Source organism: Pseudorca crassidens, chromosome 7, assembly GCF_039906515.1.
Source record: "Pseudorca crassidens isolate mPseCra1 chromosome 7, mPseCra1.hap1, whole genome shotgun sequence".
NCBI classification, from domain to species: domain Eukaryota; kingdom Metazoa; phylum Chordata; class Mammalia; order Artiodactyla; family Delphinidae; genus Pseudorca; species Pseudorca crassidens.
Window position 1 is genome coordinate 6,876,666 of NC_090302.1, and position 27,374 is coordinate 6,904,039.

At 55.2% G+C, this 27,374-nt stretch overlaps 1 long non-coding RNA gene across 4 annotated transcripts; it reads left to right on the forward strand.

Moving 5' to 3' along the window:
* The first annotated feature begins 340 nt into the window (after positions 1 to 340).
* On the forward strand, positions 341 to 19,793 carry LOC137227353 (uncharacterized). Of its 4 annotated transcripts, none has more exons than XR_010944813.1 (6): positions 341 to 533; positions 9,076 to 9,153; positions 16,318 to 16,340; positions 17,088 to 17,952; positions 18,351 to 18,467; positions 18,614 to 19,788. It is a non-coding gene; the product is annotated as an uncharacterized lncRNA (long non-coding RNA). The 4 variants fall into 4 exon arrangements; XR_010944815.1 differs by lacking the exon at positions 341 to 533 and adding an exon at positions 1,739 to 1,832 and having other exon boundaries at positions 18,614 to 19,789; XR_010944814.1 differs by lacking the exons at positions 341 to 533; positions 9,076 to 9,153; positions 16,318 to 16,340 and having other exon boundaries at positions 16,350 to 17,316; positions 17,738 to 17,952; positions 18,614 to 19,790.
* Positions 19,794 to 27,374: the final 7,581 nt, after the last annotated feature.

Here is a 27,374-nt window from a genome sequence, read left to right on the forward strand (position 1 = left end):
ATAAATGCCTAGGAGGGCAATGGTCTGACCATATGGAAGGTGTATGCTTCACTTTTGAAAAAGCTGCCTAATGTTTTCCAAAGTGGTTGAACCACTTTACATTCCCACTAACAGTGGAGGAGGGTCCCAGAGGAGGGTGGGGACCGGCACCCAGGCCCAGCCCACTACAGAGCCTGCATCCGACACGTCCAGGACCCTCTGTCCCAGTAGGTCTTGCGCCCTGGGCTTCTGAGCTGCAGGAGAAGGACCAAGCCACAGCAGGGCTTGGGACGCAATCCCCCCTCCCCCTCACGGGTCTGGCTTCCTTTCTGAGCAGAGTGCTGCCTTCCCCAGCCCGCGCCCCAGCTCCTGGAGGGCAGAGCTGGGCACACAGTGGGTGCCAGGCGGATGCCGCTGTGCTCAGGGAGCAGCGGGCCAGACCCTCTGTGGGTTCTTGTCTCTGGCTGTGCTGAGGAAGCCTGGAGCCTCCCAGGCCCATGACACAGGCTGGGGATGGAGATGCTGAGGGTTTCACTGGTCTTCTTACCAAGCCGGTGAGAGATGAGTGTGTTCGTGTGTGTGCGCGCGCTCTCGCGTCTATGCGCGCGCGTGTGTGGGGAAGGGGCTTGTGCCTTTGAGCTCTGGGACAGAACGAGAAGGAAAGAAGCCATCAGAACCTAGCAGAGGGGGAGAGACAGAGACCAGACGACCAGAGAGAAGCAGCCAAACCGAGGAGGGGGCGAACCTCTCCTTCCAGACCCCAGGGAGGTGGGAAGGAGGCGGGGAGGGGTGCGAGAGGGGAGCAGGAATTCTTCATTAAAAAACCCCGGAGCCGGGCCCGCGGCGGCCGAGAAGCCGGGCTGCCGGCAGCTTCCCGCTCGCAGGAGCACAGAGACCCGCGCCGGCTCCAGCCGCCCGCGGCCGACCTCACGCGTCCTCAAAGCCAGCCTGTCCCACTTCCCCCGCCGGTTGCTACAGCAACTGAGCTCTGAGTAATCAGCTGCACGGTGACCTTTCTTCCCCCGGAGAGAGGGAGGGAGGGAGAGCTCGGGAGGGAGGAAGGGGGGGGGGAGGAGGAGAGAGGATAGAGGGAGGGAGGAAGGGGGAGGGAGGAAGGGGGAGGCGGAGGGGAGGAGGGGGAGAGGATGGAGAGGGGAGAACAGAGGGAGAAAGATGAAGAGGAGGAGGGGCAGAGGATGGATGAGAGCGGGGGAGAGATGGAGGCGGAGGGGAGGGAGAGTAGGGACTGAGCGGCTGGTCAAAGCTGTAAGAACACTGCAGCTGGGGTCTGGGGGCTTTGCGGGGAGGAGCTGGCAGTCAGAAGGCGGGGAGGGGAGGGGGCAGCTGGCAGCCCTGTGGTGGGGGGAGGGAGAAGCTGCAGAACTGGGGCGGGGGAGGACCGTGGAGGGGGCTGACCCGAACTGATTCTTTCCCAGAAGGAATCCCCTTCACCGCCCCCAGCCGCACTGCTGCCCCTCCCAAGTTGCCGGGCTTTAGGAGACAAGAACAAGTCCCCGTGTGCTCTCTGGCTCAAAAGATACTCTTTCCGAGCAGCCTTGACTCCTCCATTCCCCAGATGGGAAAAGTGAGGCCAGGAGGCTTGTTTACAGTTTCAGAGCCTTTCACCTCTGTGTCACCCCTCCCTCCCTCCCCCTTGCTGCTTCCGACTGCGAGGCAAAGCTGAAGCCAGGGCCAGGTCCGGGGTGAGTTCTGGTCTACGCCCAGCTCTCCCACTGCCCTGCTTTCTGGCCTGGGTTTTCCCGGTTTTAAAGCAAAGATGCCTGGGGCGGGATGCAGGCTGCCCAGGGAGGCAACCCTCGTTAGGGAGGGTCCATCAACGCTCTCAGACCCAGGTATTGATTTGAAATTCTCTAAACACAGCAGAAGCAAGGCGGGGGCGGATGTGAGCGATCCTGGCAGCTGGAGGAGCTCAGGGAAGGGGGTGGGTGCAGATGGGGGCCAGGGTCACTGAGGGACCCCTGGGGGGTAGGAGCACCGCTGCGGGAGGGCTTGGAGACCCCCTGGTACCTGGTATCCTGCCCGCCCACCCACGGGTTCCTCCCCAGCTCAGCAGCCCTGGGCCAGCACCAGGCCCATCACCCCCCTGGCCCTGGGGACCTGCCTGCCTCCTGTTTACAGGCAAGGAAGTCCCCGAGTCAGAGTCACAGCCAGCCCATGGAGTGGGGGAAGGATGACAGATGGTGGCATGCCATTTTAACCAGAGTCTGCAGCAGTTGGGGAAGGGGAGGGGGGACCCTAGGGCTGGTGGGGGCTGGGATCTTGCACTGCTGCCACCCCCAGGGGCCCTGGGTCCCCATTCCTGTCCCCTGGCACCAGGTCTGAGGGGGCACTGACCCAACAACCACGTCACTTGGGCTGCCCGAACTCCCACGGACTCTGTGGGTGCCCCTTGGGTCTGCGGGTGTTGGGGGAGGGTCCCCTGGGGGGCAGTCTCTCCAGGCTCCATGTCAAGGAGAGCCCTGTGACACGCCCCACGCCCCCGCCCGCTCACAGCAAGGACTCCACCCTGGCCAGGAAGTGTCAGGCATTGGCCAGGAGTAGCAGTAGCAGGCGGGATGGGGGCCCCAGAGCCCAAAGTCCAGCCCAAGGCTTCAGCTAGAATACTTAGGGCAGGTTGGGCGCTCGGGAGGGGGCTGCATTCTTATCCTAGCTCTGCACTTAAGTCGATCTAGAACCTCTCTGGACCCCAGCATTTGCCTCTCCAGCGGTGAAGGGTGCCGGTCCCACCCCCTTGCTGGGAGGCAAATGAGAAAGCACACCGGTAACTCCGAAACCCCCCTTTTACAGGTGAGGAAAACAAGACTCAGAGAGGGGAGGTCGCTTGCCCGGGGTCACCCAGCTGGCAAGGGGAAGCGCCAGGCTGTGGGCTGTCGAGAACGAGGTACATGTGAAGCCACAAAGCCGCCACACAGAGTTGTCCTCCGAGCTGGCTACTGCGGCTGTGAGCCTGCCTGTACCAGGGGGTACTTGACTCCCGGGAACTTCCCCGTTCCACAAGCCTGCGTGCAGCCAGACCTTCGCCCCTGGGATGCTCATTCTACAGTAAGCCCTTCGGGCCAGCATTTGGTTCTGGTGAAGATAGTAGCAAGGGCAGCTATGCCTCTCCGAGCCCAGCCCTGGGCCCCATGCTGGGCTGAACACCCACGTGTGTTGCGTCGTGGGGCCTCTTAGGCACCCTCCTTGGGTGGCTGCTGCTAGCCCTGTTTTCAGGTGGGGAAAGTGAGGCTCAGAGAGGGGTGTTGACTTGCCTCAGGTCCCACCGCACTGAGTGCCGGAGCTGCCACTTCCTGATCTCAGAGATGGCCTCTTAACCCCAGCGCATATCGGCCAAGCTCGACCAGACTCAGGGCTGTGGGTGTTGCCCATGCTGGACTGGGCTGTGAACAGAATTCCCTTGACCTCTATTAGAAAGCGTTGATGGAAACTGCACAGGAGTGCCCTGGGCACGGGAAAGAGGAAGCTCAGCACAGGATGGGCACACGGGCAGGGTGACACGGGCAGGAGGGCTGGAGAGGTCATGGTGCCAGGGAGTACTCACAGCCAGGGGTCTTTTCTGATCCCTGGGTAGTGGGTGGGGGCGGGGACTATTGCCCTTTTAGGCAGGTAAGGAAGCTGACGTCCAAGAAGGTCAGATGACCAGCACAAGGCCCGTAGGGCATGAGGGTGAGAATCGGGGCAGTGGCAAGATTCCCTAACCCTCAACCAGTTTGCTCTTCACTCTACACCAACGCTACCTCTATCCACCCACTCACCCATCCACCTATCCCGCTCCCCATCCATCTTCCTGTCCATCCTATGCTTCCTGTCCTATCATCTGCAGATCCCTCCACCCAGCCACCATCTGCCCATCCATCCACTCACCCACCTACCCACTCATTCATCCATCTTCCCATCTATCCACCCATCTATCCATGTACTTACACGCTTACCCACCCACCCATCCATGAACCCATTCACTTGTCCATCTTCCCATCTACATCTCCATCCACCATCCATCCATCCACTCATCCATCTACTCATCCATCCACCCATCTCCCATCTATCCATCCATCCGCCGATCCACTCACCTACCCACCCCTGCGTAAACCCATTTACGCATCCATCTCTTCACCCATCCACCCACCCACTCATCTATCCACCATCCATCCATCCATTTATCTACCCATCTATTCATCCATCAACTCATCCAGTCATCTAGCCATCACCCAGCCAACCACCACCCACCCATGTGTCCATCCATCCACCTACCACTCACCCACCATTCATTCGTCTATTCATTCTGTTTTTATTCTGTAACCATTCTGAGTCCGGTTCCTTCACCTTTTAGTTTTTAAACATATGCTTATGTGAGCTGGGTGCGGATCCTGCCCTCTCTGTGGAAGTGTACCAATTCCCCATCCCCCAGTTCAGCACACCAGTTCCAACTGGTCCCCATCAAGACCGCAACTCCAGTGTAAGAGGTTCAGGCTGCTGCCCCCTGCTTGCCTCCCCTTGGGTGGGATCTGGCCTCTAGGCGCTTCTTATCCTTTTCTGAGTCGCTTCACCTCCCCATCTGGGCATTTCAGTCTCAAGTGACAGGCCTCAAAAATGTGGAAATAGACCAAGTCACCAATGTGGAGGCCACTTCCATAGCCTTACCACCCTGCAAAGGGCATTGATCATCAGGGCACTGGGGAGTGTGCCATGGGCACCAGTGGCGGCCCTGGGATGGGCCATGACCCACCAGTCCAGGGACCAAGGATCAGAAGAATGGTCTGGACCAGGCACCTTCCTCCCGCTGTGTGACAAACGGCAACTGAAAACTGAGAATAATCATCCTTGTTCCGAGGATCCGAGAGAAACGTGGCATTTTGGGAAAAGGCAACAGCCTTTCACCAACACCATGGGGAGTTTTTTGAAGGTTTTAGCAGGGCTCAGCCTTTGAGGTGTACATTCTCTTATTACTAAAACCTTCCAGAAACGTTCCTTGATTCTGCTCACACCAACTAACTAGGCATTCATTCATTCATTCATTCATTCATTCATTCTGCATCGGCTGTGTACTAGGACCTGTTTAAGACTCTAGAAATCAATACAAATATTTTCTGCCCCCAAGAAATGTGCCGACCCTTGGCTTGGAACAGAAACCACAGTCACACTGCATGGGTGTCAGGCGCCAGCTCTGTCCTGGGGGACCTGAGGAGGAGTGTCAACTGTGCCTGGACTGGGCGGGTGAGGAGGGGTCCCAGAGCAGAGGCGTGCTCAGGGTCTGGAAGGACAAGGGTGATTGGAGAAGGGCCTTCGTGGCAGAAGGAATAGCACCTGCAAAGCCATAGGGGCAGCAGAGGGGCAGAAAGGGGAAAGAGAGGAAGGGGACCGACTCCCTTGAGTCCCTACTATGTGCTGGCACTGTACCCAGTGTTCCCATCTCATTAGCCCGTGGATCCTCCCAACAACTACGTGGCTGGCATTCTATCCTCTTGCACATTTCGTTGATGATAAAGCCGAGGCTCTGAGGGACCTCCCTGGTGGCACAGTGTTTAAGAATCTGCCTGCCAATGCAGGGGACACAGGTTCGAGCCCTGGTCCGGGAAGATCCCACGTGCCGCGGAGCACCTAAGCCTGTGTGCCACAACTACTGAGCCTGCACTCTAGAGCCCGCCAGCCACAACTCCTGAGCCTGAGCTCTAGAGCCCGCGAGCCACAACTACTGAAGCCCGCGCGCCTAGAGCCCGTGCTCCACAACAAGAGAAGCCATTGCAATGAGAAAGCCCCGCACCAGAAGGAAGAGTAGCCCCCGCTCGCCGCAACTAGAGAAAGCCGGTGCGCAGCAACGAGAAGACCCAACGCAGCCATAAATAAATAAGTAAATAAATTTATTAAAAAGAAAAGCCAAGGCTCAGAGAGGGCCAGCAACTTTCCCAAAGCCACACAGCTCCCACATGCTGGATCTGTCGGTCTGACTCCAAAGGCTGGAGCCTTTGCTCGTCTCCCCTCACCCTGAGCATCTCACCCTCAAGGCGAAGGTGAGGGAGAAAGCACCCTATTCAGCATTCGCTCTTTGGGGCAGCTTAGGATGCTCGTGCGGTCATTTGATTAACAAATATTTATCCCCTCCCCCTCAGGGTCAGTCCTCACGCTGGCCTTGGGGCTAGAGCAGTGACAACACCGGCCCCCTCTCCCTCCTGGGGCTCCCTGGTAGGGGGAGGCGATGGGGATCGAGCTCAACTCCTGGCAAAGCCCTGCTTCATCCAGACTTAAAAATAAACCCAAGTACTGTCCAGGTCCAAAGACTGGGGGGCCACAGGCTCCCAGAACTGCGGCTGGGAGGCAGCAGGCAGAGCTGTCAGCCCGGAGCCCGCTCCTCTCATCAGCATGGGGCCCCAGCCTCCCTGCTTAAAGATCGCCTCGGGCGCTCTCTTAAAGATGCTAACGTTGCAGCTGACATTTGGAAGATCCTGGCAGGCGATCAAACCCGAGCTGAAAATCGGAGCTGCCGGGCGGGGGCGGGCACCAGGCAGCAGGGACCGGGGCTGGTTGGGGCCGAGGGCAACGGGGCTCAGGCAGCCGCTGCTGGCTAAGGCTGTGCTTGCAGACCGGCCCAGCACAGGTGGGTATTCGGCTCTGTGCTGCAAGGCCCCAGCAGAGGAGGAGAAGGGTGGAGAAGGCGAGGAAGGAAGCGGGAGGAAAATGGCTACGGAGAGACGGAAATCTCTTAGTTCATCCCCAGACGCAGGGCATTGTCAGTAATCAGACCAGCTGGGAAAAAATCCACAAGATGAAGAGTTATACAAAAGAGGGAAGGGCTGCCCTGGTGGCGCAGTGGTTGAGAGTCCGCCTGCCGATGCAGGGGACGCGGGTTCGTGCCCCGGTCCGGGAAGATCCCACATGCCGCGGAGCGGCTGGGCCCGTGAGCCATGGCCGCTGAGCCTGCGCGCGCGGAGCCTGTGCTCCGCAACGGGAGAGGCCGCAACAGTGAGAGGCCCACGTACCGCAAAAAAAAAAAAAAAAAAAGAGGGAAAATGGAAGAAGGTTCCTGGTGCCAGTTACATCTCTGACTGCAGTGCCCAGAGCTGGGTCCCTCCAATGTGGGAGCACAATGGTCTGAGGAAGCCGAGGGGTCAGAGGAAGGAGAACAAGATTCCGACTCCACTGCTGCCTTGGACACGCTGGGCCTTCCACAAATTTCCGCATGCCTGAGCCAGCCTCGTCTCCTTTGCCTTCCTTTACATCCAGTCTCCTTTCCACGTGCCCGCCACTCTCCATCCACCTCCATCCGCTAACCCACCTACCTATTCACCTATCCCACCTACCCTACCTCCCACCTAACCAGTTCACCCTCTGCTCTTCATCTGCCCAACCATCCACCTACCTAGTTCACCAATCGTCCCCTTCACCCGTCTATCCATTAGTTCATCTATTCAGCCATCCATCCCCCATCCATTCACCCATCTCCATTCATTCATCTCCCCCATTCATTCCTTCATTCATTCATCCACTCATCCAAATGTCCATTCATTCCCCATGCATCCACCCAAAGAATGTTTCCTCAGCACAGGAGAGGCACAATCAGCCCAGATTTAGGCGACAGGAAAGGCTTCCAGGACAAAGACCCTCTAAGCTGAGACATAAAGAATGGGTAGAAGCAATCCAGGTAAAATGTGGAACGGAGAGTGTTTCCCAGCCAGATGGGAGACGAGAGACAAAGGCCCCTTAGGGAAACATCGGGTCGCGTTCTGGTTTTAGCTTAAGAGAGAGTAGTTTACCAGAGAGCCAGGGAGAGGCCAGCTCTGAGGCTGGAGTGGGCAGCAGGGGGAGGGCATCAAGCGGGGACACCTTGCCTGGCATAGAGCCAGGCACACGGGCTTGTGGGAAGGGGTGTGAAGGATGTGGAAGGCCAAGTCGCGGTCCTGCAGCTGCTCCTCACTGACCCCTCCAAATAGGCCCGTCCAGTTCCTGCAGCCCTCCCCCACCTCTCCATCGCCCGAAGTCCCAATGTCTCAGGGTTAGATCCCTACAGCCCCACCCTTACAGGCTCTTTCTTTCTTTCTTTCTTTCTTTCTTTCTTTCTTTCTTTCTTTCTTTCTTTCTTTTATTTATTTTTGGCTGCGTTGGGTCTTCGTTGCGGTGGGTGGGCTTCTCGTTGTTGTGGCTTCTCTTGCTGCAAAGCACGGGCCCTAGGCATGCGGGCCTCAGCAGCTGTGTCATGTGGGCTCAGTAGTTGTGGCTCGCTGACTCAGTAGCTGTGGCCCGCTGGCTCCAGAGCATAGGCTCAGTAATTGTGGCTCACGGGCCCAGCCGCTCCGCAGCATGTGGGATCCTCCTGGACCAGGGACCGAACCCGTGTCCCCCGTACCGGCAGGCATACCCTCCTCTGACATACCCTGAATCTTCTCTCCACCTGCTCAGCCACCAACCTGGATCAGAGTGGCAGCCTCCTTGCTGCTCTCCCTTCCTCCAGGCTTGCTCTCCATGAGGCCACGTGCACGGTGCAATGAGAGAGATCTTTCCACATTAAACACTTGACCATTCGATTCTCCCACTTAAACCTTTCATGGCTTCTATCTGTCCTCTGGGTAAAGTCCTAAATCGCTCTCATTGCCTATAAGACCCTTCCCAAGTTGGCCAGTGCTGCCTTCTCTGGGTTCCAGGTTCATCCCTCTAAGATTAGAAATCCATCAAGTTCATTGCTAGTCATATTGGGTCTCCAAAACCATGGTCCTGGCTCCAGCCACTGGACTGTCTTGACCCAAAGCCTAGAAACATCCTGAGTCTTCACCTCCCTGCTCATCCCTACACTTGACTCCACTTAGACCCCCCCCCATTCTGTCCCCAAAAGCAAGGGAGCCATCCCATGTTCTCAATCCCACGACCAACACCTGGTTGGCCCTCAGGTGAAAGAAGATATTGCTAAAAGCTACAAGGATATTCGAGTTTACCCCCAGACCCTCCCTCTCCAGGTCTGACCATTTCCATGTGTTATTAGTGCCTTTAACCAAAGCCAAGTGCTTGGCTTCTTCTCTGCCTACAAACCTTTTTTTTTTTTCACTGATTTTATGGCTACAGAAAATTTCCTTCCTGTCTTCACATTCACAGGAAAGAGAAAGCCCTGGCCGTGACTCAGAATTGGATTCTAGCTGGAGGCGTCCTCTCCGTGGCTGGCTCCAGGGAAAGGTCTGTTCGTTCCTTGACCTTGAGCAGGAGCTGAGGCAGCCAGAAAGGGGAGAGACAGGAGCTGGGAGGGGAAGGGGGAGAGAAGCTGGGACTGTGGCCCCAGGAGCCTGCACTCTGCCCCAGGGGCCCAGCCAGGTGATGGGAAATTAGAAGAAAGGAAGGAGACAGGCCATGCCGCAGGCACAGCCAGCCACAGAGGCCCTGAGGAAGGGGAAGCAGGCGGCCTCTTCTGCCTGGTCTTCTGAGGTCCCCAGGCTGTCCCCATCCCTCGTCCCCTTGGAAACTGAACAGACCAGAGAACCGGAAGGAGAAGTAAACCACGCAGATAGATAGACTTTGCCATCCACATGGGGGGCCAACGGTGGCTGTTACAGACCCAGCACTAGGTGGGGGGCTTCAGTCCAGGCAACCTGGCCTTGCCCACGGTGAGCCTACAGACTAAGGACAGTGGTACCTACGGGCACAAGAGATAAAGAAATAAAGAAAAGTGCCCTTCTCAGAAAGGGTCTCCTTCCTTCCGGTGCATGACTGAAATTTAAGCCAAACGCATTGAGCACCTCCCGTTTGCCTAGATCCTTACTCTCCGTGATCTGACCATCTTTTCTCCAATTGAACTGGGGGCACACTTAAAGTAGAGACTGTTTATTTCCTCCCAAATAACTTCATGTTTACTACAAAAGTAAGACATACTTGTTATAGATATTGTAGAAAATACAGATAAGCTCAATACAGACAATAAGACCACTTTTAATCCTATAATTTAATGATGGTCACTTTTGACATGTGGAGGGCTTGCTTCCCCTCCTGGTCCTCCATATCCAGCATTTTCTCTTGGAGTCTTGCACCCAATGGACTTGTAAGAAGGACTTTGTGTCTGACCATTTACCTGTTTGTTCATTACTCATTCATTCCCAAAGTGCTCATTGAACCCTCAGTAGGTCACAACTTGGTGGTGGTTTAAATTCCTTGGGGGTGGAGAGAGATGTGCAGAGACCTAAGCTCACGTCGGTGTAACCCAAATAAAAGCCAAGGTTCCACATAGCTCAGTCTCAGCGCTGACTGACTTAATAGTCCAGCAGTCGAAAGTAATTTAAATGAGTTTTCTGAACTCACTTGTTCCCCAAAGAACTTCAAAGAGGTCTAATTCACAACCCACGGCAATAGCTCTCAGCAGCCCTTTTATTCTCGCCCCAGTTCTCTCGATAGTAGCTCTGGAATTTTGCACAAACTCCTTAACACTTCTGATACCAACCTATAGGTTTTCAGTCACTCTGTGTTCTTTCTCTACTTTCTCAGATACTTATTACGATCTATACTCAATGGCCAAACCCTTCTCCATCCCTCCTGCTGACAGAGTGAGTGGTCAAGAGCTCGGATTCAGATCCAGATCCTGGCCCCATCGCTGACCAGCTGGATAACCATTGGCAAGCCACTCGATGCTGTGCAACCCAAAGTGTGGTCCACAAGCTGGTGCTGGCCCACACACTGTTTGTTGACATGATAAGAGAAGTATAGAAACTGATCATTTAGAAACATCCATAGCAGTTTGGCACTGCCTACAGCCAATTGCGACTGTCTAGATTACAAAAGCGTCCCTTCCCACAGATTGGAAATTTTTTCTCTGAAAGTTCCTTCACCACAGATCGTTTGAGAAGCACAGACTTAACCTACTCTGTGCCTCAGTTTCCTCATAAGTAAAATGGGAATAATGATGCCCCCTAAGCTCATCAGGTCCCTGGGAAAAGTAAATGCAGTTAATCTATGGAAGGTTCTCAGGACCGTGGCTGGGCACTGCGAGCTCTCATTGAATGTCAAAGTCGCTATTATTTTTGCGCATTTTCCACATTCTGCATTAAAAGCACCCACTTTTCCTCTGAGGGCAGGGGAGGAAAGTGGATTCCGGTTAATGCATCCTACCTTAACTCTAGTTTCTAGACTTCTAGTCAACTCTTGAGATTGAAACACCCCTGTGACTGCGTCCAGAACCTCCCAGGTTGCCAAAGGAAACACGAAGTAGTTTATTTATCCGCTTACTACATATCCTAAATATCTGTAGACCACTTAGAGACTGTGAGGCAGGAGACCCCAGTGGCTAAGAACTCGGGAGCAAAACAGCCATGGGTTCAAATCCTGGCTCTGCTACTACTTCCTAGCTGAGTGACCTTGGGCAAGTCACATAACCTCTCTGAGCCACAGGGTTCCCATGTGAGGGCCCAGAGGGGTCCAAGGTCAGGACTCAGCCCCGACAGGCAATGCCCCCACACTTGTGGAGAGCATGACTCAGGGGTTCACCGCGTCTGAGCCCAACTGTGAAGACTAGGGTGACTTCCTAGGTTGGGTTGCCGCCCTCAGTGAGTTCCGCAGATGAGGAAGAATAGGTGGTGTTTTGAGGTGCCAGGCTCACCAGGTATTACTTCTAGAAAAATGGATGAATTTAAGGACTTTGAATATCTGAGAATGGAGGGATGTAGAAATATAAAGGGCCCAAGATGAGTAGACTTCTCACCAATTGGACTTGTATCGTATGGAACATGGAGCTTGTGTAATGGCCCTTTCTAGAGCATGTGGGAGATTAAAGATGGCTGCAGGCTCTCTGTCATCCTCCCATCAAGACCTGGCTGGTGTTTTTTTCCCTCTCCCCTTGAATCCGGGCTGGCCCCAGGATTGGCTTTGAAGCCTCTGCATTCACCCTTCCTGGAATGCTCCTTCTTGGAAGCCATGTAAAAATCCACCATGCTGTGAGGAAGACCTGGAGAGGGAGGGGGAGAGAGAGAGAGAGAAAGGGAGGGAGGGAGGGAGGGAGAGAAAAGAGAGGGGCCAGTGGGGGAGCACTGAGGTTCCAGACCTACAAAGTAAGACTCCTTGGACCTTCCAGCCCAGCTGCCGGCTAAATGCAACTGCGTCAATGCCACCCCACGCCCCATGCTTCTCTTGATGCGGAGCTCTGTATATGGGGTAACGTTTTCTGGTCTCACACACAGTTATAGACTGAATTGTGTCTCCCCAAAATTTGCATGTTGAAGTCCCAGCCATCAGTATCTCAGAATGTAACCATGTTTGGATATATCTTATAAGAGGTAATTACTTTTGGGGTTTTGTTTGTTTGTTTTTTGGCCGTGCCACACGGCTTTCAGGAGCTTAGCTCCCTGACCAAGGATTGAACCTGGGTCCCGGCAGTGAAAGTGCAGAATCCTAACCACTGGGCATCCAGGGAATTCCCAAGAGGTAATTAAGTTAAAATGAGGCCTTTAAGGTGGGCCCTAACCCACCAGTGTCCTTGTAAGAAGAGGGACACACAGAAAGACACCAGACACGTGTGTGTGCACACAGAGAAAAGACCGTGCGAGGACACAATGAGAAGAAGGCCGTCTACAAGCCCAGGAGAGAGACCTCAGAAGAAACCAACCCTGCTGACACCTTACTCTTGGACTTCCAGCCTCCAGAACTGGGAGAAAGTAAACCTCTGCTGTTTAAGCCTCCTAGTCTGGTATTTGTTATGGCGGCCCTAGCAATTCATCCACACGCCTGATACTCAGGGGTGGAAGAGGGACAGGGTAACCTGCAGACATGCTCCTTTAGAAGGGGGAGGGCTGGGAGGGAAGCCGCAGGCACTGTGCGTGGCGATCCTGAGTCCCACTGGGTGGACACTGTGGGGGTCACCTCCCCCAGGTGAAGAAAACACTCTTCAATCTGTGCTCCCTCAGAACTGCTCCCAGACCCCTGTTCCCTGTGGCCCCTGGGTCACCCTCTGGGAGGACTTCCTTTCCCATCACCTCCTTGGCCACATCGATGGGGCTCATCAGCTCTCCTCCCTTTGGGGTCCAGATGCTGTTTGAAGTCGTGAACGGTCACAGCCTCTTTTAGTCCAGACTGGCAGCTCTTTTGACAGTGTGACCATCTTCAGAACTTAGTTACCCTTTCTCTATTTGTTGCCATTCAGCTTCTTATGCTGAAGATGCATCCACTTTTTCTAGACTTGCCTCTCTAGACTTTATCACAGGTATCTTGAGCTCACCAGAGGGTTTTTTGTGGGTTTTTTTGCGGTACGCGGGCCTCTCACTGTTGCGGCCTCTCCCATTGCGGAGCACAGGCTCCGGACGCGCAGACTCAGCAGCCATGGCTCACAGGCCCAGCCGCCCCGCGGCATGTGGGATCTTCCCGGACCGGGGCACGAACCCATGTCCCCTGCATTGGCAGGTGGACTCTCAATCACTGCGCCACCAGGGAAGCCCCTCACCAGAGGTTTTAACCAAGGGAGTGCTGGTCATATGCCTATGGAATCTTTACCCTGACACTGGGTCTTAACTAGACTCTATCACCCGAGGCATTTCTTTTTTTAAAAAAATAAATTTATTTATATTTATTTATTTATTTTTGGCTGCATTGGGTCTTCGTTGCTGCGCACGGGCTCTCTCTATTTGCGGTGAGTGAGGGCTACTCTTCCTTGCGGTGTGCGGGCTTCTCATTGCGGTGGCTTCTCTTGTTGCAGAGCACGGGCTCTAGGCACGCGGACTGCAATAGCTGTGGCACGTGGGCTCTAGAGCGCAGGCTCAGTAGTTGTGGCGCACGGGCTTAGTTGCTCCGCGGCATGTGGGATCTTCCCAGACCAGGGTTCCAACCTGTGTCCCCTGCGTTAGCAGGCGGATTCTTAACCACTGCACCACCAGGGAAGTCCAGCAGGCAGATTCTTAACCGCTGCGCCACCGGGGAAGCCCCGGCATTTCTTAGTTTTATTATTTCTTCATAAGTCTAGAATATTCTTTATTGATTATTTGTGGATTACCCATTTTGCAGGCCTCTACGTAAAGATTCAAATTTACAATTAGACTTCTCAAACAATACATTTCTGGGGACACAGACAGTTAAAATTTAAACTCATTATCTGCTCCAAGGTCACATCGTGTATTCCAAACACCCACGTATTAGAACTTTTACTAAAATGTCATTTCCGAATTTGCGGAATCTGCTAACTGCCGGAGGGGCAGGACCTGGGTCTGTTGCGCCCACTTGTCATGCAAAGAGCGGGCTTTTCCCACAATGGGACTGGGTTTTCTCTCTAGGTTTTCTGGAAGAAAAACTGCTGGGGTGGGGGTGGGGAATGTCACCTTTTTCCACTGGGGATGAGGTGTTTACACCCAAGCTCAGCATCCTACAGGGGCCCCCTTCCCCTAATGCCATCTCTGCATCCTCCCGTGGGCTCCAGGCCTCTGGGCACCGGGCCCGTGGAGCTCCTGCTTCCTTTCCCTTTCACTGGCTAGAGATGAGAAATCGTTGCATTTTTCAACCCTGCAAACCCATAATTTCTGAATTTTCCCTTTCCCTGTCTTTCCTGCTTGTAAGCAGGCTAATTCCTTTCAGAGGGCATCTCTGATGTGCTTGTGAAAGGCAGTGTATGAGTTTCTAGGGCTGCTGTAACAAAGCACAACAGAACTTTATTTTCTCACAATTCTGGAGGCTGGTTCTCACAATCAAGGTGTCAGTGGGCTCGTTCCTTCTGAAGACCCGGAAGGAAGGGTCTGTTCCAGGCCTCTCTCCTTGGTGTGTAGAGGGCCATATTCTCCCTGTCTTCGCATCGCCTTTCCTCTGTACACATTTGTATGCAAATTTCCTCTTCTTAGAAGGACACCAGTCATGTTGGATTAGGGCCCACCCTGAAGACTTCATTTTATCTTAATCACCTCTTTAAGGACCCTGTCTCCAAATACAGTCACATTCTGAGGTACTGGGGGTTAGGGCTTCAACATATGAATTGCGGGGACTTGATTCAGCCCATGACATGTAGCGAAAAGACATTCTAGACATTTCTGTTTCCCAAGCTCTTCAGCTAAAGCCACAAGTGCAGTATAGTATCAGCTTTGCAAGTTACTGTGGACAAGAATCTTCCCAAATGTTTCCCACTGTATAACATGGGTCACCATCTCTCCTACCCCCAATAACTGATTCCTTGTCACCTGTCATCTGTTACCTACTCTTAGAGCCAGTGCTACAAATTTTTGATGCTGCCAATTTCTGTATTGGTCAGATTTTGCTAGGTTATGCTACATAACAAGCATTCCCTAAATATAAGTACATTACCATAGCCAAGGTTTATCTTCCTTGAGGTTTAATGCTGCCCACAGTTTGCTTGCCCCTCCACTGCACCACTCTGCTTCACATGCTATCTTTATTTTGGGGTCCAGGCTGAAGATGCAGCCCCTATCTAGGACGTGTAAACCTGAGAGAAAAGAGCCAGAGAGCTGGCATAACCACAGGATAGATTTTCAGGCTTCTGCCAGGCACTGGCATGTGGTCACTTCTCACAGTTCATTGGTCAGAGCAATTCACGTGGCCAAGCCTGCTGCCAGTGGGTGTGGAAGTATGTTCTGCCCATAGGGAGGCACGGTGAGTCGCTGACCCCAGGGCAGGGAGATGTCACCTTCTTAGGGTCCAGAATCACTGGGCACAATGGCCCCATCCACCACAAGAGTTAACACTGGTTCACATTTACCAGATGTGGGGCTTTGGGCCGGCAGCCTCACATCCTCAGCTCATTGACTCATCGTCATAGCCCCATTTTACAGATAAGAAAACTGAGGCCTTGAGAGAGGAAGAGACTTGTTCACTGTCTAGTATGATAAACAAGATCTACGAACATGCCTTGAAAAAGCCCTAAGGGTCTACACGCACATGGGGTCTTACTCCTGTCACTTCTCTTCTCGGCATCCGGGGTGAGAAAACACTTGGTGAGGAGGGGCTGGCTCAAGATATGGCCCATGGGGCACGCTCAGGAATGTTGGCCGTGGCAATGTTCTCAGGGTGTCAGAAGAGCCCATTCCTTGGGGAGCTCACACCCCACCTTTTAGCTCAGCTCCACCTGGCTCACCCTGCCCAGCAAATCTAGAAATACTGCCAGAGCCACTGAGGAGGGCAGGGGGCTTACAATAACACAACTCTTGGGGGAAAGGGAGAGGAAGAGTCTCGCTCCATCCCAGGAGCCTGTGTGCTATGTGAGTCTGTGCGGATCGCCTGCTTGGACACACCTCTTCCTGCTCTCAGTGTCTCTGGGAAGGTTGAGCATTTTCTGGTTCATTTGTTTTGTTTGTTCGCTTGTTTGTTTGTCTGTTGGGAGCAAATGAGGAGCTTAAACAATCTTAGGACCTTATTGTTCTTATCCTTGTTTTCCAGATGGGGAAACTGAGGCCCGAGAGGTAGAAGCAACTTCCCACAGCCAGTGGTGATGCTGACCTAAACCCCACCGAACATGAGGCCCACGTGGACCCGTGTTCAAAGAGACTGCGGGGTGGGGCCGGATGGGGACGTAGTTAGGGAAGGGGGGGCCTCTTCGGCTTCCCAGGGTTGTCCTCGGGTCTTCCCAGGCCACCAGGTCAACAGGCTTGTCCTTCAGTAACAAGGAAGATGTAGGTGTGACAGTGATTCCCAGGGAGAGGGACAGAGTCCAGGGGCCCGAGATAATGGAGAGAGTGCCTGGCAGGGGGCAGAGGGCACAAAAGATGGTGTGAGGACACCCTGACATACATAGGACACACATGCACACATGCATACCGCACACCGCATTCACATATGCTGCACACACCACACATACTGCATTCACACCTCTTCACACACATACCATATGTAACACACCCCACACACTCCATACTTAACACACATACCACACACACATCAAACATAACACCCTCACACGCACACCGTACATCACATACCACACACCACCCACAGCATACACACCACGGCAGACTTTTTCTTGGTTTTGACACCCAACTCAGAGGCGGTCTTTTTGTACTGCAGATTTTTGAAAACATCACGATTAGGAATAATAACAAAAATAGTAATGACAATAGCGGGCGTTCATTGAGAACTTGTTGCGGGTCAGGAGACTCGTGAAGGCTTCGCGTGGACCCCTTCACGGAGTTCCCACCACCCCTGTGAAGCAGGTGCTGTCGGTGCCCCCGTGGGGAAGTTGGGTACCACGACTGGGAAGCTGAGGCTCGAGGATTTGGAGTTGGAATGGATGGAGCTGTCACTGAACACGGGTCAGCCCGTCTCCAGAAGCCACACTGAATGTTCCCTTCGATGCACAAACAACAAAATCATGAACAAAGGCCCACCTCGCTGCACACAGAGCCGCTCCTGGCTGACTTAGGCTCTCTCCGTGGATGAAAGGTTTGGGGTTCCCCTCTGGTGGGCGGGGGCAGTGTGGAGGGGAGAGGGAGGCAGGCACGGGGGGCCACAGAAGGTGCTAAAGGCGGAGGAGAGGGAGATGGCTACTGCCCCCCCCCCCCCACCCCGGCCCCGAGGGACACAGACGGCTCCACCTCCTCAGGGCAGGGAGGTGGGGAGGGGCTCGGCCGGAACAGCCCAGACTGGGTCCTCTCCGCACGGCTTCCACACCCCGGGGCCCCCAGGTGGCCGGGTGAGGGGTTTCCTTCCCCTGCAGGGTTGAGGGCTGGGACCCCAGGACCCTGCTTTCCCTGAGGCTATCTTCCCCACCCAGCCCTGGTCCTAGCAGGGCACCAACCAGCCTGTCCCTGGGGAAGGGTGGGGGGCTCCCCCAGACGCCCTTGTCCTCCCCGTGCACCCTCAGTACAGCGGCCCCTCCGATGCCAACAACGCTGCCTGCTGTGGAAGGCCAGCCCGTTCTCTGCAGCCCTGAGAGGGCAAGAGGGGACACAACCTCTGCGCCCATCCACCGGGGACTGGATCACCGCGCGCAGGGGCATGCGCACAAGGGAGCGCTATTCAGTCGCGAGGAAGAGCGAGGTCGCCACACGTATAGACCTGGAAAGGAGACTGTAATGTGTAAAGGAAAATAAATTGCCAAACAGGATGTAGAGCACTGCCCGACTGTTATCAAAAGGAGTATTTAGATGGGCTTCTGTTGACAGAAGAAACTTAAGACAGAAGTCTTAATCTCTGGACGCTGGTTATCTAGGGAGTTGAATTGGGAGGTGTTGGGAGGGAGACGATTTTACTATTTTCTTTATACCTTCTGTGGTATAACAATGACGATGGCTCATTTTGCTAATTAAAAAAATCAGCAAATGGTGGGGGGGGGGGCGGGGAGTGGGGCATCCTGGGTGTCTGCAAAAGACACCAGAACTTACTTCCCAGCCTCAGTTCAGGCAAAGTGGGGCGTCCGTCCACAGGGCCGGGGTTCTTTTCTCCCCTACAGATGGCTTTCTCTCCATCTGCCTCAGCAGGGGGACTACTGGGCACCTTTCAGCATCACTCCCTTAAGTTGGGACCAAGAGGCATTCTGAGACGAACCGCAGGGTCTTGGCCTAGAGACGTCTGGAATCTTCAGAGTGAGACAGGTGGGCACATACTCATGAAGCTAAAAGTCATCATCACCATGGCGGTGGGAGGGCACCTCCCAGTGCTCTGTGTTCTGCCCAGGGCTTCACATGCATTAACTCATCGAAATACGACCGTAATTCTGTGGGTTTTCTCATTTCACCAGTGAGGAAACTGAGTCTCAGAAGGGAGCCCTGGGGAGCAGACCCAGGGGGGTTCTGTGCCCCAGCCTCTTCAAGGACAGAATCATCCAACCACCAAGTCATTCCCCAAGAGACACCAGGCAAGAACAGTGAGTGCGGTGGACACGGGAAGGATGCTGGTGACAGAGCCACCTCCGCAATGCAGTGCACACATTGACATGGTCCTCACGGGAGGTACCATGGGCTCCGGCTGAAGGTCAGAGAGAAGGCCATGGCCAAGGTCACTGTGCTGGAAAGCATCACGGCTGGCTTTGGAGCCCTGGTTGGTCCATCTGATGGCAAAGACCTCCTTGCCCAGACCCCAGCTCCGCGTCCAGCGCCGATCAGAGCCCCGTACTTGGTGCTGCGTAGCGCTTGGCATCCAGCATATGCTTAACACCCAGTTAGCCTCCCTCCTTGCCCTGGTCCTGCCAGGGTGTGACCTTGCCCGTGTCATTCTCCGCTTCCAGGCCTCAGTTCCCTATCTGTGCAGGGAGGGTGTTGCCCCGGGGGGTGTCCTAGCTCCCCTGGCAGCCTCAACATCCTACACTTCCACTGCAGAAGCCAGGAAGAGTTGGTGGGGTCCGCCGGGGCTGGGGCAAATTTGGGGGCCAGGGCTCCTTTCTGAAGGGACCCAGGAGAGCCCCGCCGACAGCCCCCAGCACCCCCCAAAACAGCAGCCCCGGCCAAGCCTGGCTCCCCACCTCCATCCCTTGTCCCCTTCCACCAGGCTTGGTCCTCCCCCCCACCCATCACACCGACACCCTTGCCTCTGACCGGGGCTGCCCCCCACACTGGCCGGTGCCCGAAGCGCCTTGAAAAATCTCTCTCTGGCATCCCTTCCCCAACACACAGCCCCAACTGGCAGCGAGGTGAGCAGAGAGTGAGGGGGAGAGAGGAGAGAGCAGAGAGGGAGGGAAATGCAAATGTTTTTTATCCTCCTTTTCTTTTAAACGCTGAAACCCGCCTCGACAGCCTCTGAAAATAAACGGCACCGACTTGCTGGGATTTCAAATTCCGTGATTAAGGGCTGAAGCAAATACTTCTTCCCTCCCTCCCTCCTGCCTCCCCCGCCCTCCCTCCGTGGGCTGATAGAGCGGCTCGCGGGGCCGAGGACAGCTTTTTGCGAGCCTGCCAGGAGCTCTGATACGCAGCCTCCCGCCGCCGGCAGCGCTTCGGCTCCGGGGTGTTTATCAGGAGCGCTCACGCCGGCAGCCGCGGAAGCAGCTTTAAATCCCCTCCCGAGCCCGGCGGGCCCCCTCCTCGAGGCCTCACGCCGCTCACACAGGCACACACGCGAGCACACACACACACACGTGCACGTGTGCACACATGCATAGTGTACACATACACGAGCACCCATGCACAAGCATGTGCACAAAGGCACACACGTGCACGCGTGCACAAGGCACCACACACATACTTGCACCTGTGCACACGTGCACGTGTGCACACACGCACCCGTGCACACACGCGCGTGTGCACACATGCGCACAGCACAATACACGCATGCACACACCTAGCCTGGGTGGGTCTCTGCCTGTTCTCTAACCAAAGCCTAGGAAGCCTGCGAAGTTGGGGGGATGAGAGGAAGGGGGGAAGGAGGGGGCTTGTGGAGAGTGGGGGGAGGGGCCAGGAGGAGAGGGGCCTCCTCCGGGTCCACGGTTCGCAGGGGCTGCCTTGGGGTGGCCTCGTGAGGGGGACAGCTTCGATGCAGCCACAAGCCAAGTGGCCCTTCTGATTAACTGCTTGCTGCCCGCCCCCCACCCAGCGGCTCTCAACTGCCTGTCGCCCCCCGCCCCCCCCGGCTGCTCAGGTTCTGCCTCACTGCTGCCAGCTCCCCCCAGCCCCCCAGGTTTGGATTCTGGAAGAGGAGAGGCTTGCACAAGACAGGCCTTGTGGGGCGCAGGGCAGGGCGGCCCCACCACCCCCTGGGACCTCAACAGTGAGGAGGCTGCTGGGCCAGCCCCCCTTCTGTGGGTCTGAGAGCTGAGGCTCCGGGGCAGGGGGTCACCCACGTGGAAAGCGGGACAGTCTGGGTGGACAATCTGGCGGGTCTGGGGAGGGGTGGGGACGGGGTAAAAGAGAAAAACAGAGAACCCTCCCCTGATTCTGCTAGGGCCACCCCTGCTCAGAGACAACTCCCGGAGGGACTCTCCTGGCTCACTCTGCCGTCGGGACACTGTGGACGGATGGGTGAAGGCAGGTGTCCCCAGGGGCCAGCAACAGGGGGCTGCACTCCCTAGGGGGTCATTCATGGGGTGCTAACAACTGGCTGGGAAGCAAGGCCTCCCTGGGGGAGCCCTCACCCTGCTCCCTCCACACACCCTGGAGCTGGTGCCTCCCAGGAGAAGCCCCAAGCAGGAGATGGGGGTGGGGAGAAGCTGCTCCGGCTCCCAGGGCTCAGTTCTGCACTTGGTATGCATAGCTCATGGAATCCTCACTGTACACATACCCATTTTACAGATGGAGACAAGCTGAGGCTCAGGAAGGGGAAGTGACTTGCATGTGGGGTCTTAATTCCCTGACCAGGGTCGAACCCACGCCCCCTGCAGTGGGAGCGCGGAGTCTTAACCAATGGACCACCAGGGAATTCCCTCCATTTGTTCCAGCTGGGAGAAATAATGCAGGAGGGGCGGGCAGCTGCCCTTGCGAGGGGCCAGCAGCAGTTGGGGGGGGTGCTGGATGCCCAGGGGCCGCTGTTCCAGATGCCTGCACTTTGGGCCCCAAGGCCTGGCACAGGGAGAACGTTCCTAGCCTGCTTTGTGCCTCCCATGGCCGCCTCGCCACTCCCTGGAGGTGTCCCCTGTGGAGTGGGAACAGTTGTTACAGCTCCCCAGGAAGGTGGAGTCCCCAGCACACCGTGTTCCAGAGGCCAGTGAGGGCGTGTTCCGGGCTCGGGCCAGTGGACCGTGTGGGCACACCTGCTCCAAGGCCCAGTGACCTGGCAGGTCCCTGTCGGGGACAGCCACACTCAGCTGGAGGTCCAGCTCAGCAAACCTTGAGATGTCCAGGATAACAGGAACTCATGGGAGAGTCCAGGCCCCCCTAGGGGCCCTGCAAATGGTCTGGGAGACCCTGACAACCCACCTGTCGAGAGAGAGGGAGGACCCAGGAAAGAGCGGTGGCAGAAGCAGTGGGCTGGGAAATGGCTCAACCAGGGAGATGAAAGGCGAACAGTGTGCTCCACTCACAGTGTTCGAAGCCCTGCAGCTCCCACAGCTCGGCCCTAATGAGAAGCAGGAAGAATTGCAGCAGACAGGGAAGGGAGACCTCCAAGGGGATGGCAGGGCAGAGAGTTTAGCCAGGTAGGTCTCTGCTCCCTGCCACCCTGGGGACCATCCTGCCCCACACAGACCCCCGAAGAGCGTTTCCAAGCAACAGAGAGCAACCAGAATTCCTGGGCTGCATGTGGGGCGCACTCTCTTAATAGTGTAGACTGGAGGGCATGTGAGAATTAGACCACGCGCGGGAAATGCACGGGCGCAACTGTGCGTCATGACCACGGTCCCAAGAGGTCTTGCAGTAACAGCCACGAAAACCCAGCACCCCCTGTGCCAACCCCCAGACATGAAAACACACAGCTGGGGGATAGCAGAGGGGCATGTGGTTCTCTTCCTAGGTCTGCGGCCGGGCTTCATCCACTGCAAGGACATGCAGTCTCATCCTCTCCGCAGCCCCAGCTCCAGGCCCAGCCTGCGTTTAACAAGGCAGTGAAGAGTGTCAGATAAGTGTCTAGCTGGCATCAGACAGTGCTGAGTTCAAATCTCGACTGAGCTGAAAATTGCCTGGCTGGGTGGCCTTGAGCACATAGCTTGCCCTCTCTGAACTCCAGTTTCCTTTCGGTGATGGGGAAGGTGATGTCCGCTCCCAACAGCTACCATCAGAGTTCATGTCTGTGCTGATAACAGGCTCTAGACTACCAGTTAGAGAAATGGCCTGATTCTGTCCAGAAATTTCCAGTGTTTCCATGCTCACAGGGCTCCTGGGAGACGCCTCCAGCTCTCTTACTGTTCAGAGAAGCATGGGCTCCACTTGCATTGGGGGGATTTATCTTATTTTTAAATAAGTTGAGGCCACTTTGCAATCAGCGCCCTCGGGGTCGGAGCGCAGAAGATCCTAGGAAGGGGTATTAATCAAGGTGCCTTAAGGACGTGCAAATCAGGAGAAAATGCAAGTGATTAGGGTGTGATGGGGCCTGGGGTCCAGGCTTTATCCCCGCCTGAGAAGAGAGAACCGAGGGGCCTCATGGAGACCGGGAAGGTAGACTGTGAACCAGTGGAGGCAGAGGGAGAGACAGACACACAGAGGCGGCCGCAGGGCCGTCAAGGTAGCGCTGATGTGGCGCCCTTGCCGGCTTCCCGCCTCTCCTGCAGAGCAAGGGGCTCCTCTGGCAGGACCCTTTGTCCAGCCTGGATGGGCCACTCTTTGAATGATCAGCGAATGGCACTTTGGGAGAGATGGGCCCAGGGCAGGGAATATGGCATCGGCAATCTGGCAGCACCTCCAGTGTGATGGAGGTTCCCACCCCATGTAGACCTGGGGGTTCCAAATCTATGGACGTGCCCTAAGGGCATAGGCCTGCGTGTGCACAAGGATGCCGTCTTGGGAATCTACACAATGAAAAGCTGTAATCAGATAATAGCCAACAAAGGGATTGTTTGAGCTGGTTATGTGTTTACACGGATTTCCCCGTCTCCCTGTAACACAAGGACGGAAGTGTGGGAAGATGGCTACAACATATTGTTCAGTGATGGGAAAAAGTGCAGGTTGCAAAACACTGGGTGGTGAAGCCCATCTCTGGGGGAAAAAAAAAAAGATCTATCTAGAAAAATCTGGAAGGAAGGGTAGTCACAGAAATGTCCACAGTAGTTACTGTGGAGAGGGTAAGTTTCAGATTATGGTTACTTTCTTCTTTTCTATTAATTTTTTTTGATGATGATGAGCATATATTACATGCAAAATCAAAACTATTTTCTTTTCTTTTCAAGAAAACCGCTCCAAAAAAGAAAAGAAAAGAAAAGAAAACCGCTCTGTTGCTTGACCTCACATCTTCTCCCCAACCCCTTCACTATGAAATAAAATATCCCAGTGGACCTTGAGAATGATACCCACCCAAGCCCTCTTGGGCATCAGATCAGCGAGCCCCCTTCCTAGCACAGAGCAGCTACCAAACACGCAAGGAATGGGCAGGCCAGGAACTGGGGTCATTGTCAGACCCTCATCTTCTTTGGATGGTGCAGAAAAAAATGGAATATACAAATATCTAATCATTATGCTGTAACTGAAACTAACATGTCATGTGTCAATTACACTAAAAAAAAAATGGAGCGCATGGCAATTGCTCCGTACAGGGCATAGATGACCGTCTTGTGTGATTCCAAATCCCTTCTCCTAAACGCCGGGCCAGAGGTGTTCAGGGACTCAGAGTTGTCCCTTTAGAAGAGTAATATGGTGCATATGGTATATTTTAGGTAACACCCCAGCAGGGCCTGGGCAGCCCCCATAGTCAAACACATTAATAGCACTACAATGAAATGTACAAATGTTCCCATCAAGGGGAATAAATAAAGCTATAAATAGCTTCCTGTTGGTTGGGGTCAGGTTTTGCCTCCAAATGAGTTTGCCACCATCTTACAAAAGAACTTTGGATTTTCAGAACTTTTGTTAATTTCAGAATTCCAGATAAGGGGTGGGGGCCAGATCAGGATGGGGCTGGGGCTCGCCGGTTTGGCTGTCTCCCTGCAGGGCACCCTGCACAATCGCTCCAGGCCCCCACTTGCTTTAATGCTCTGGGGTCGCCATCTTCCAACTCTTGATACCTTTTGGAAAAGGGGCCCCTGTTTTCCTTTTGCACAGAACCCCGCAGATCACGTGGCTGGCCCTGCCTGTGTCCAGAACGAGGAGCTCTGGCTCGAGGCAGTCACTCAGTAAGTGCTGGTTGAATGAATGCATGAATGAAACGACACCCTCATCTTGTCTGCTTTGCCCCTCCCTGATTTTCCATCAGCGTGGGGAACAGAGAACTAACCTTCATCAGGGTCCTGTGTGGCCCACTCACTGGAGAGCCAAACGTCCATGCTGATTCTTGGGGCGCCCAGACCCGCATTCCGAGTCTCAGGGGGAGGCATATGAGTTTCTAACTTGCGCCCTGAATGATTCAGACCCACATGACATTGCAAACCAACTGTGTGGTCGTCTTGAGGGCAGCCTTGCTCTCTCTCCCTCCTGTCCTGGCTGTGTGATCTTGGGCAGGTTGCCAGACCTCTCTGAACTGTCTAAAATGGGCAAAGGATTAACTCCTACCCTTGAGCCCTACCAGGCCAAATGTCTGGGAACCAGCCCCTTCCTGCCAGTATGGGGAGGTCCCCGGGGAAAGGCAGTCCTGTCTGTGAGTCCGCCTTGTTCCCCATGTACCCCAGCACCCAGTCTGCGGAGGGCTCAGGGAATATGTCCTGTGTGTGTGTGGATGGGAAAGCAGCGTGGTCCCCCACCTCCCAGGGCTGCATGAGGGTGGGGGAGGGCGTGCAGGAGGCACACAGTAGGTGCTGTGTAAGTGGAGCTGTCTTTGTTGGTCTCACACCCTCCTCCTGGGGCTGTGAGCCCTGCTCGGGGTGGAGGCCTGCAGGCTGGAGGCAGCGGCAGGAGGGGAGGAAGGCGGGGGCCAGGAGGATGGAGTCCAGGCACGTCCTGATACCAATTAAGGCGGCTCTGGCGCAGGGGGGGCCTCGGTCGGCATTTATCAGCCTGCCGGGAGGGGCTGGCAAGCTGTCCTCCGGCTGACAGATTAGACAGCGGACAATTAGGTTTCAGGCAGGCGCTCTCTCGCTCTCTCTCACACACACACACGCACACGCATGCACGCGCGCACACACACACACACACACACACACATCCCTTTCTCCAACAGTCTGTAAGGCCCAGTGACAGAGCCCAGCTGGGTCCCTGCCCAGCCCCCAGTTGTGGGGACAAAACAGACACAGAGCCCCCACCCCCAAGGAGTTGAGAAATGCCCCTCAATGAGAATAACCAGGGAGCCTGTGACCCAACCCTACCCTCACGAGGACCACGGCTCAAGACCCCGTAGTCTCAACCCCAAGCACCCCTTCCCACTGGGTCGAGAACCCAACACACAGGATATGACAGCAGTGATGGTGCTTTTTAAAGCTGGGGGGGGGTGGTGAACCTGAGCTGCCCAGGGACCCCTTCCTTCCCGAGAAATAGCCTCTCCCCTTCCCCAGTCGGAACCTTTGATTGCTGGGTCCCAGTGGAAGGAACGTGAAGGCAAGGAAGGGGATTTTGAAGGACTTTGCGAACCCGGAGGAAAAATCTTCAAGATTCTAGAATGTTTTATACTGCAGACTCTCTGGGATGAGTCGGGAACACTGGAAGGGAAGGAGGATAGCCTGAGTTTTTCTTTGGTAAAGGCGGGATATGGAGGGACTGTCGGGCAGCTCTGACCCACACCAGTAAGTGGCATCGTTGTTACCCCAAGGCCAGGTCCAGAAATCTGGGTTCGGCCTCATCTGCCCACATCCTTCCCCCTCCACAGCTGTAATCACCAAGCCCCTTCCCTTTACCTCCTAGAGAGCTTTCGCATCAGCCTTCTTCTCTCAGCCCCATGGCCACTACCCTTTGCCTGGAGACTCCCCTGACCCCGGCCTCTGGTCTTTCCTTGTACTCCATTCTGCCCCCCAGCCGTATAGGACTCTTCTAGAACACTCTCTGACCATGCCTCTCCCTGCATCAGGGCTCCCGGCTCCCAGCACCCCTGGGAGAGAGGCCAGCTCCCGGATGCACCCTCAGGCCGGGTTTCCCCACCTCGCTGCTCTGTTGGCCTCATTCACTCTTCACCCTCAGCCATGATCTTGTTTATTTATTTGGTTACTGGGTTGATGTTTGCTCCCATCCGTCTCCCAGTTGAATGTAATTCAGGGGGACAGAGACCAGCTCCCTTTTGTTCACCTTTGTCAGCACCTGTCACCCGGCAGGGATGCTGGGCAGGGCCACAGCCAATGACCGGCTGTTTCCCGAAGACCACACTTGCCTCACCCTCCACCCCTCTGCCAGAAATGCCCCTCAGCCGCCAGCTTCCACCCCCACTTCCAGCCTCGGCGTGGATGTCATTTCTTCCCGAAGGCTCCTGACTCTGCAGCTGCATCAGTCTCCGCCCCTGGGCTGATCTGAGCCTGGATGACCATCGAGGCAGTGTGGCCAGTTCACTTGTCTGCCTCTCCCACCGCATGGTGGGCTTCCTGGAGACTCACTCACAGTGCCTGGCACACAGTAGGTGCTCAATAAATGTTGGTCTTCACAGGTGAAGGAGCCCAGAATGCTGGCTCTATCCCCAGCACAGCCCCTGCCTTCCTCTGGCCTGATCTCCCCTCTGCCTGGGGGTCTGAGGGTCCCGGGGCCAGAGTGGACATAACCAGGCTGAGCGACACAGACAGAAAGTGCTCTGGGGACCCTGTAACTAGGGACTCTTCCCTGGAAAGGGGGCAAAGCCTTCTGGGATGACTATGCTTTGAAGGACAGGAGGACGGGTTGGGGCAGAAAAGGGGAGAATATGACTTTTACTAATGAAAAATTGCAAGCCGGACACCAGTGCTTTAGATGGGTTCCCCTGCTTTTTCCGTGTTACGACATTTTGGATAAACAGTTTTGCCCCCAGTCTTCAGATAACAGGTGGCCAAAGAGACCTGAAGCCACTTGCCCAGGATCACACAGCTACATGCGGCAAATCCA